This window comes from Pogonomyrmex barbatus, unplaced genomic scaffold (genome assembly GCF_055798465.1).
Source record: "Pogonomyrmex barbatus isolate J1 unplaced genomic scaffold, ASM5579846v1 scaffold4, whole genome shotgun sequence".
NCBI classification, from domain to species: domain Eukaryota; kingdom Metazoa; phylum Arthropoda; class Insecta; order Hymenoptera; family Formicidae; genus Pogonomyrmex; species Pogonomyrmex barbatus.
Genome location: NW_028297138.1, coordinates 12110764 through 12118288, shown reverse-complemented (window position 1 = coordinate 12118288; position 7525 = coordinate 12110764). Strand labels below are relative to the sequence as shown.

Genomic DNA, 7525 nt, shown 5'->3' with positions numbered 1-7525 from the left:
CTGAATCGGCGCATCGCGTCCCCGATCGGTTTCACCGCGGGGAATGTAACACAATCCGATCGAACAATCCGATTATTTCCGAACTATTTCCGATTTTATTTCGAATATAACATTTCGTCTAATTATAGAACACGATATCTCCGATCGCGATTGACGAGCTCGCGTTACAATGCTGACCGACCAAAGTAGTAATCTGTCGAGTAGTATCGATCGCACGATATTACTACTGATAAAGCGGAACGTCGTATAACAGATTCCGAATCATTCGACAACTCTCTTATACACATCACACTCCTCGCCGAGTGATGTAACAAATCTCGTAGATTGATATCTGGCGTCTCGTGAAAACTCCGCCGGCGCGAACATCCGTCAATGTAAATGCCGTTTCGTTACTGTGGAGAGGATATCACTGACTTTGGACTTTTTGTACGTTACGAGCTCAGAGGCCACAACGACGAGGTATCTCTTTATCGGATCTCTCGGCGATAGACGTATCTTTTCGAAAGCTCTATCTATTTGGCGACATGTTTCGACATTTTTAAGCTTTAGAGATCATTTTTTTTCTTATTTCGATAAACAACCGCTTGTGGGGACATCACGGACAAAAAGCTTCGATTCTTTCCAGTTTTGATTTCCCTCATGATTCAATTCAATTTCGATATCTCGCATTGAGAGGACGAGCAGAGAACAGAAAATCATCAAACTATTGCAATAAGTCATCCTGATGCAGCTTTCTTAGAATAAGGAAATTGGAGTAAGAAAGACGATGATGCTGCAAAATATTAAAACTTTGCTGATAAAAAAATATAGTATATTACATTGTTTGTTTTACTTTAATTAATTCGACTCGAATATCTGCTGTATTACAATCACCTCTAAATATTTTATGTTTCTAGGAATATATTGCCTATCATTCTTCAAGAAAAGTATGAATCAATAATTTCACGAAAATTTTTTATCGCAATTCAGATTCGAGTGAAAGAGAACTTAATCTCGTCAGTTAAATATTATAACAAATAATTTGAAAATCTTAAAATCTTATATTGTCATCTGTAAATTAAGTATCTTTTTTTACTGCTACTATTTCTATAAGAGTTGATCCGAGGAAAGAGGAGTGAGACAGCAGCTTCGAATCGTTAGCTGACCGCTATTGAACTGTGGACTCGTGAAACCCGTGCTGTCTCATTTTAATTCTTTTTCATTTGTGATATGACGTATATGTAGCGTGACAATATTTATCTGTTTCCGATGTACAAAGCGATTACGCACCGTTTAACAGTCGTCATGACTCACACACGTTTGAGAACTAGATAATCGAAATTTCCGCGAAACGTGATCAATTTTAAATCCAGGTCGTTGCATATCTTATCTCCTCGTCTACAGACATGTCGCTGATACGAAAATGATTTTCCTGAGCTACGTAGAAATATTGAAATCACGTAACCCTGCTATTTTAAATTGTTTATTTCGAGCTTACACAGTTTACAGAGCTTGAGCTCTGTTTTATCAACGCGGTTATATGCACACATGATAAACAGCGCGATCATTTATCGACAATAAATAGTCATAAAATTGTGAATAGTCGCAAGTACTGTGATATAATAATTTCTAAATGAAAGCATTTTTTTAAAAAGATTAAATTTTTACAATAATTTAGAAAAAAAAAATGGCAGCGGTGGGATTCGAACCCACGCCTCCGAAGAGACTGGTGCCTTAAACCAGCGCCTTAGACCGCTCGGCCACGCTACCAGTTGTCAAGCTCTTCTTTTACAGTCCTATTTTTCTAGGTACACGTAAAGTTAATAATACCTCAATATGAATTTGATGAATTTAAAACTTATAGGAACATCTATGAAGAAATACAAATATATTCTGATATAAATTTACGTGTTGAGATATTAATAATCCCATGTATACCCATGTGTATACGTTCATGATGAGATCATATTTAAAAATTTTAACATAAGAATAAAATAAACCCGTAAGTCCTATTTTAATCACGAAATATACGTACGTATACTAGATATATGTATGTAAAACTTGACTGTATGTGTATGAAGCCGGATATAGATGATTTCTCTATTAAATTTTCAAAGATTGTATCTTTGTCAAAGATCAAGTTCTATAATATTCTCCATTCATACGTGCATATTTTATTTTTTTTTTTTTTTTAACATTTGGCGATGAACATTTTTTCGCGAAATTTACAGGATTTCTAACTACACCGCTGCCATCGTGGGCGTAGATATCGCAAGGATTAAACAAAGGCTGTCGTCGGGCGGAGCTTTCGATCGGCTTCCGTCGCACATGCGCCGCCGACACGGCAAAATTTCGACCCGCATCACGTCGACGTAACCCCATGTCGAGCGGAACTCGTGTGCGGTGCGTCGCGTGCGGGATGTGTGTGTGTGTGTGTGTGTGTATGCGCGCGCGCGCGCGCGCACATACACGTGTGTGTAGAGCGCCGAGTGTCGTTGCGTTCGTCCGTTCGTTGTGTGTTGGGCGAGAGAAAGAGAGACGAGTGCGTCCCTATTTTTTTTTTTTTTCTTTCGCCGCGTGTTGCGTCGGCCATTTTGCCGTGACCGGCTTAATATGCGCCGCTCATTTTCTCCGCTCGCGCCCGCCTGTAACTCTATATCCGCGCGACGAGGCGCAATTGCCACGCTGCGTCACGCCGCGCGCGTTTCTTTGTCCTCCCCCTCTGACGATACCCGGAATCCCGCACGGCTAGGAGTCGCGGTCCAGCTCTCGTTTTCGCGGATTAGTCATCGAAACAGCGGGCGCAATCGACGATCCGCACGCCTCTGCTGTCGGCGACAGGTGGCCCTCACAAATTGAAAATTAATCCAATCAGATCGTGCGCGCGCGGGTTTCTCCACTGTTTGACCAGAGCATGAATGTAGGGTTTCTCCTATGAGCAACGTGCGATCATATGACGAAATATATTTACATTTACGCGGTTGCCGCGAAATATCGCGGCATTTAGAATTAGGTTGAGATTAAAGTTACTAGTATTCTTAAAATATTACGCATGTCGAATTCGCATTTTTTTTATCGGAGCCCATCATCGGTTAGACTCAAAATAAGATAAGGATGTATTAATGCACAGTTAATAATGGTAACGCAAGAACAATTTCCCATCGACACCTTCCAATGTGAATTATCGTATTGGAATTTTAGACGCGACACAACCGCATTTCCAGTCGGAACTCGAACGCTATTAAGGCCTCCAGCTTTGTTATCCTCTTCCTCTCTTCTTCCCTCGCTCGGTGGATCGCGTTTACGCGTGCCGAAGTGCGAGGTGCTATTCGTTTGGGCTTTGTATTTCGTAGGGATGGTGATTAACCGCAATGCGCTGATTAACCGCAACACGTTTGGGACGACGAAGAAATCGAACGCGGGACTCGCGCGGGCGGAGCGACGCGGATCGGAATGGAGCGGGGGCGGTGCGACGTCCTCGCGCCGAATTAATCATTTCAACAGCTGCTGCGTCGCATTAGCGGCAGCGGATAAGACAAATGAACGTCGTGGAGCTTGTTAAGACGTAATCCGAGAGATGTGTCTGCGCCGCCTCCCGCTTCCACCTTCGTCTCCGTCGTCGCCCTCGTCATCGTCAACGTACATTTGCTGTCGTCTCTCTCTCATCCGGGATTAGACGCTCCTACACCACGGCAACTATTTTTCTCCGATGATCCCCTTCTGTTTATCAGCTACCATAGGATTCTACTTTCATTGCCTTCAATTCATCATATTTCACTTCCAACGACACATAGACGTAACAATCGCCCTATTAATTCTATTTAATAAGCCAAGCTCGGATTATTGTGTCAACATATTTTTGAACATGAAAAAAGTAGTTTATGTATATATATCTTCTCATATAGCTCTTAGCATATGTGAGAATACACGCATATACAATAAGTACGTCTTTTATACAGTAAATATTTACTCAAATGTATATTATACTTCTAATTATATTTGCATTAAGTATAAATAATGTAGAAATAATTATGCCATACTTCAGTTATATAAAGAATTCGATAAGTTTTTACTATAATTAGCCATAATAGAAAGTGACCGAGAGACAAGGGCAGGGATGAGATTTTTGTAATACTTTTTCTCTTTCTCTTTTTCTCGATTGTCAAGAGAGACGACTGTGTCGAAACGCGTAGATAGGATCGTTGCGATTGTTCCGGTTGGGGTGGACGTTGTGAAACGTGATGTTCCACGTTTCGTGTGTAGTTCTTGATTTGAACCGTCTCTGATGACAGATACTGTCAATGCGGGTACCATCGGCAGGCCGCTGTGCCGTGAATCATGCCGTGATCTTCACCTGGCTCGCGACGACAATACGAAATACGATTGCACCGCGAAATATATTCATCGCCTCATCTTTTCACACTTAAATCCTAAAAATGTATCAAAATATTCTGGAGAGAAGATATCTCGAAATTGTGATAGGCTATAAAGTATGCATTCAAGAATTTAAGTTGCTATTTGACTGTTAGCTTCTTCTTCATTTCTTCATTTCGTATTATATACCTTCAATATTAAATTGCTACTAAGGAATTGAAATTTATTCTATTAAAAAAATAAATTGTATTGTCAAATAAAATAATACATAAATAACTGCAATTAAGATGTTAGTCAGAATTAAAACATTAAAGTAAAATTTTAAATAAATAACAAATTGATATCTTGTGAAAGATGTTAACGTAGAAGAAATCATTACATTTACATATACTGAATATTTAGATTAATAAAATTGTTCTACGATATTTTTATGTACATTTAAAAAATACTGATCAATATCATTAGAGATTGATATCTGTTTGAAAAAAAATCGACTCCTCTCTCTCTCTCTCTCTCTCTTGAATTGATTCGCTAAAGTGCTATACTTTCTTCATCATAGAATGATTTTAATTATCAGCGAGTGCATTATCAGCGAAGTGCGACTACGTGGAGCACTTTGTATATAGAAATCGACCTTTCAAATACGAGTACACGTAGTCGAAGGCGTTCTTCGATTCTACTTCGCTTTTGTCGGGCCGAGTATTGCGCCTCTCCATTTTGTCATCCCCCAGCGAGGTTTCAATGTTGTAACCATGGAGACGTCGCGTTTCCGCAAGGGGAACGTGTAAAGGGTGTCGGCCGTACGTATGCAAGTATGGAGAGACTGCCATTGTTAAAACTTACGCGTATATCTCACGTACGATGTCACATTAGCAACACTGAGATGTTTTCTGTCATTTCATTTTTCAAATCTATTCGATTACACGAGAAATATTTGTATAATATACAGAGAAATTAATATAATAATATAGAAAAAAGTAATACTAATTACTATATAAAATAACACTAGAATTATATTAGAATATGATGTTATATAATTTCTCGGTAACTATCTATCTTTGGAAACACACATAATTATTATTATTAAAAGGGTTTATAGAGAAAAAGTGTAGATGTAATTTATTACAGCTTGTACGAACACGAAAATTTGATCATACGTAAAATTATTTTATACGTGCAATATTAGTAAAAATTTCGTCAATATTACGTAAAAATTTCGGAATATTACGTAAGACGAAACGGTTGACGAGAAAATTCGCTCTCGAAACTGTCAATCATCCAACGAGTCACGGCGTGTCCTCGGCGTTAAATGGCCAATAAGTTTCATAGGAGCCATTAAGGGACCCTTGATTCGTAATGAGACTCTGGAGGAGAATCTTATGATTATATCCACCATTAGGACAATAGAGAATAATAGCTAGAGAAAGATAGCGAGAGTCTACCAGATATTTCACCCAAAAAATAACTTTGATTGCAAATTTTATCAGACAATCATTTCATGGATATTATTTGTACATACATATTATTAATTAATTATAACACATTACATATATTTGTATAAATTTAGAAAAATATTAATGGATATTATTACTAATATCTTTTTGAGAATATATATTCTTAAAATTTTAAGATTTATACAATCGACATATATTTTATATATTAATTAATACTTCTGTGTTACCGTGTATTTTGGAGATGATTTTCAATTAGATAGAATTTCTAAAAAGATATGATCAGATTATTGGTGCGCGTTATTTTTCTTTTATGCGTACACTAGAATTGTATCGATTTTGTTCGCATGTATTGATAAAATGCACACGACGAAAGAAAAAAGGATCATTGTGTTTGAAGCGAAGGAACCGTTTGTTAGTTCTGGGCCATGTCACGAACGCAATTAATGAGTGATTCGTCAAGCACTACGAAGTCCTTCACAGTAATAGCAAAGGACTCTTCAGTCGCTAGAGTGTCCTTCCGGTAGCGACTGCATTTTGATTTGCGACCCAGCGCACTTCCTTAAAGTGCAAGTTCACTTTAGCATAAGCGAGCGAGCCTAAGGATCGATCTTTTGTTCATGCGTGTTATTATTTCTCACTTCTCTCGTCTCGATCGAATAAATATGTACGATGCAGAAGCCATACTTTGCTGGTCGATCGTTACGTTTAAGCCGTAGGGAAAACATCGTTTCGTTTTGACGTATTGAAAGTAATATTTATCATCACATCAGTCTAATGATTAGGAATGATTTTTTCGTAAATGCAACATACCGACACCGACAAGAATAGAAACCGCAATCTAATTTGTACTTGAATAATGTTGCAATTTATTTTTATTTTTTGTCAAGAAATTACCTATTTTCCTGGACGTTTTTTAAGTTATATTTTTTTCATTAACCATCTGCCACATGATCCTCAGACAAGATTTACTCGAGTTTTTCCATCGAGTTACAGATTACATTCGGCGATCGATACCTTGAGTTTCTCGGTGATCGTAAACCGGACCGGCGTTTTTAAGTGTCCGCTACTTGGCCGTTTCGTGTTTCAGAATCTTGACGTTGCAAGCATAGCCGAGCTGTATTTTTTTCTCGCCCGATGGATACTTCCGAAGAAGTGAAAGAAGAAGAAAGAGATCACGGTTGCTGTTTACACGCACGGGAAAATCGTGTGGTGAAGGTGGTTTCAGCAAAGACCCGTTGCAATCGGACTCCCATTAAAGCAACACCCATTGTCGCGAAAAACGAGCATTGTGGCGGCATTATTGTGCGTGGCGAAGACGCATTGTAATTCACTGCGCTATTCTCATGGCGAACACCGTTTCTCGGCGCCTCGTAGCACGACACCTGGTAGGTGTAAAGTTGCCGCCATTTTCTATTATAAGGATAATTTGATACATATCGCGGCCGGGAGTTTACGAGGGTCCTGCTGCCCATCGGAAACAGGCTCGAGAGCGCTAAATATATTCCGCGGTTCTATCCTACTTCTGCGCTAGTATAAGGTACCACGAAAAAAAAAAAAAAAATTGACAATATAATCTTCCGATCCGTATTTTGCGAAAATTTATGTGTCCAAAGACAGTATTACTGAAACTAGGTACTATCAAAAAGTAAAACATATTTTTAGAATTACTTTTAAATTAGACATCAATTCATTAAAATAAATAAGAGTCAAAGTTATCA

At 38.5% G+C, this 7525-nt stretch overlaps 1 long non-coding RNA gene and 1 other non-coding gene across 2 annotated transcripts; one reads left to right on the top strand and one right to left on the bottom strand.

The window, feature by feature from the left end:
- The first annotated feature begins 67 nt into the window (after positions 1-67).
- LOC105432963 (uncharacterized) lies at positions 68-7525 on the top strand. The gene is made up of 2 exons (XR_968453.2): positions 68-459; positions 6895-7525. It is a non-coding gene; the product is annotated as an uncharacterized LOC105432963 (long non-coding RNA).
- On the bottom strand, positions 1668-1749 carry TRNAL-AAG (transfer RNA leucine (anticodon AAG)). The gene has a single exon. It is a non-coding gene; the product is annotated as a tRNA-Leu (tRNA).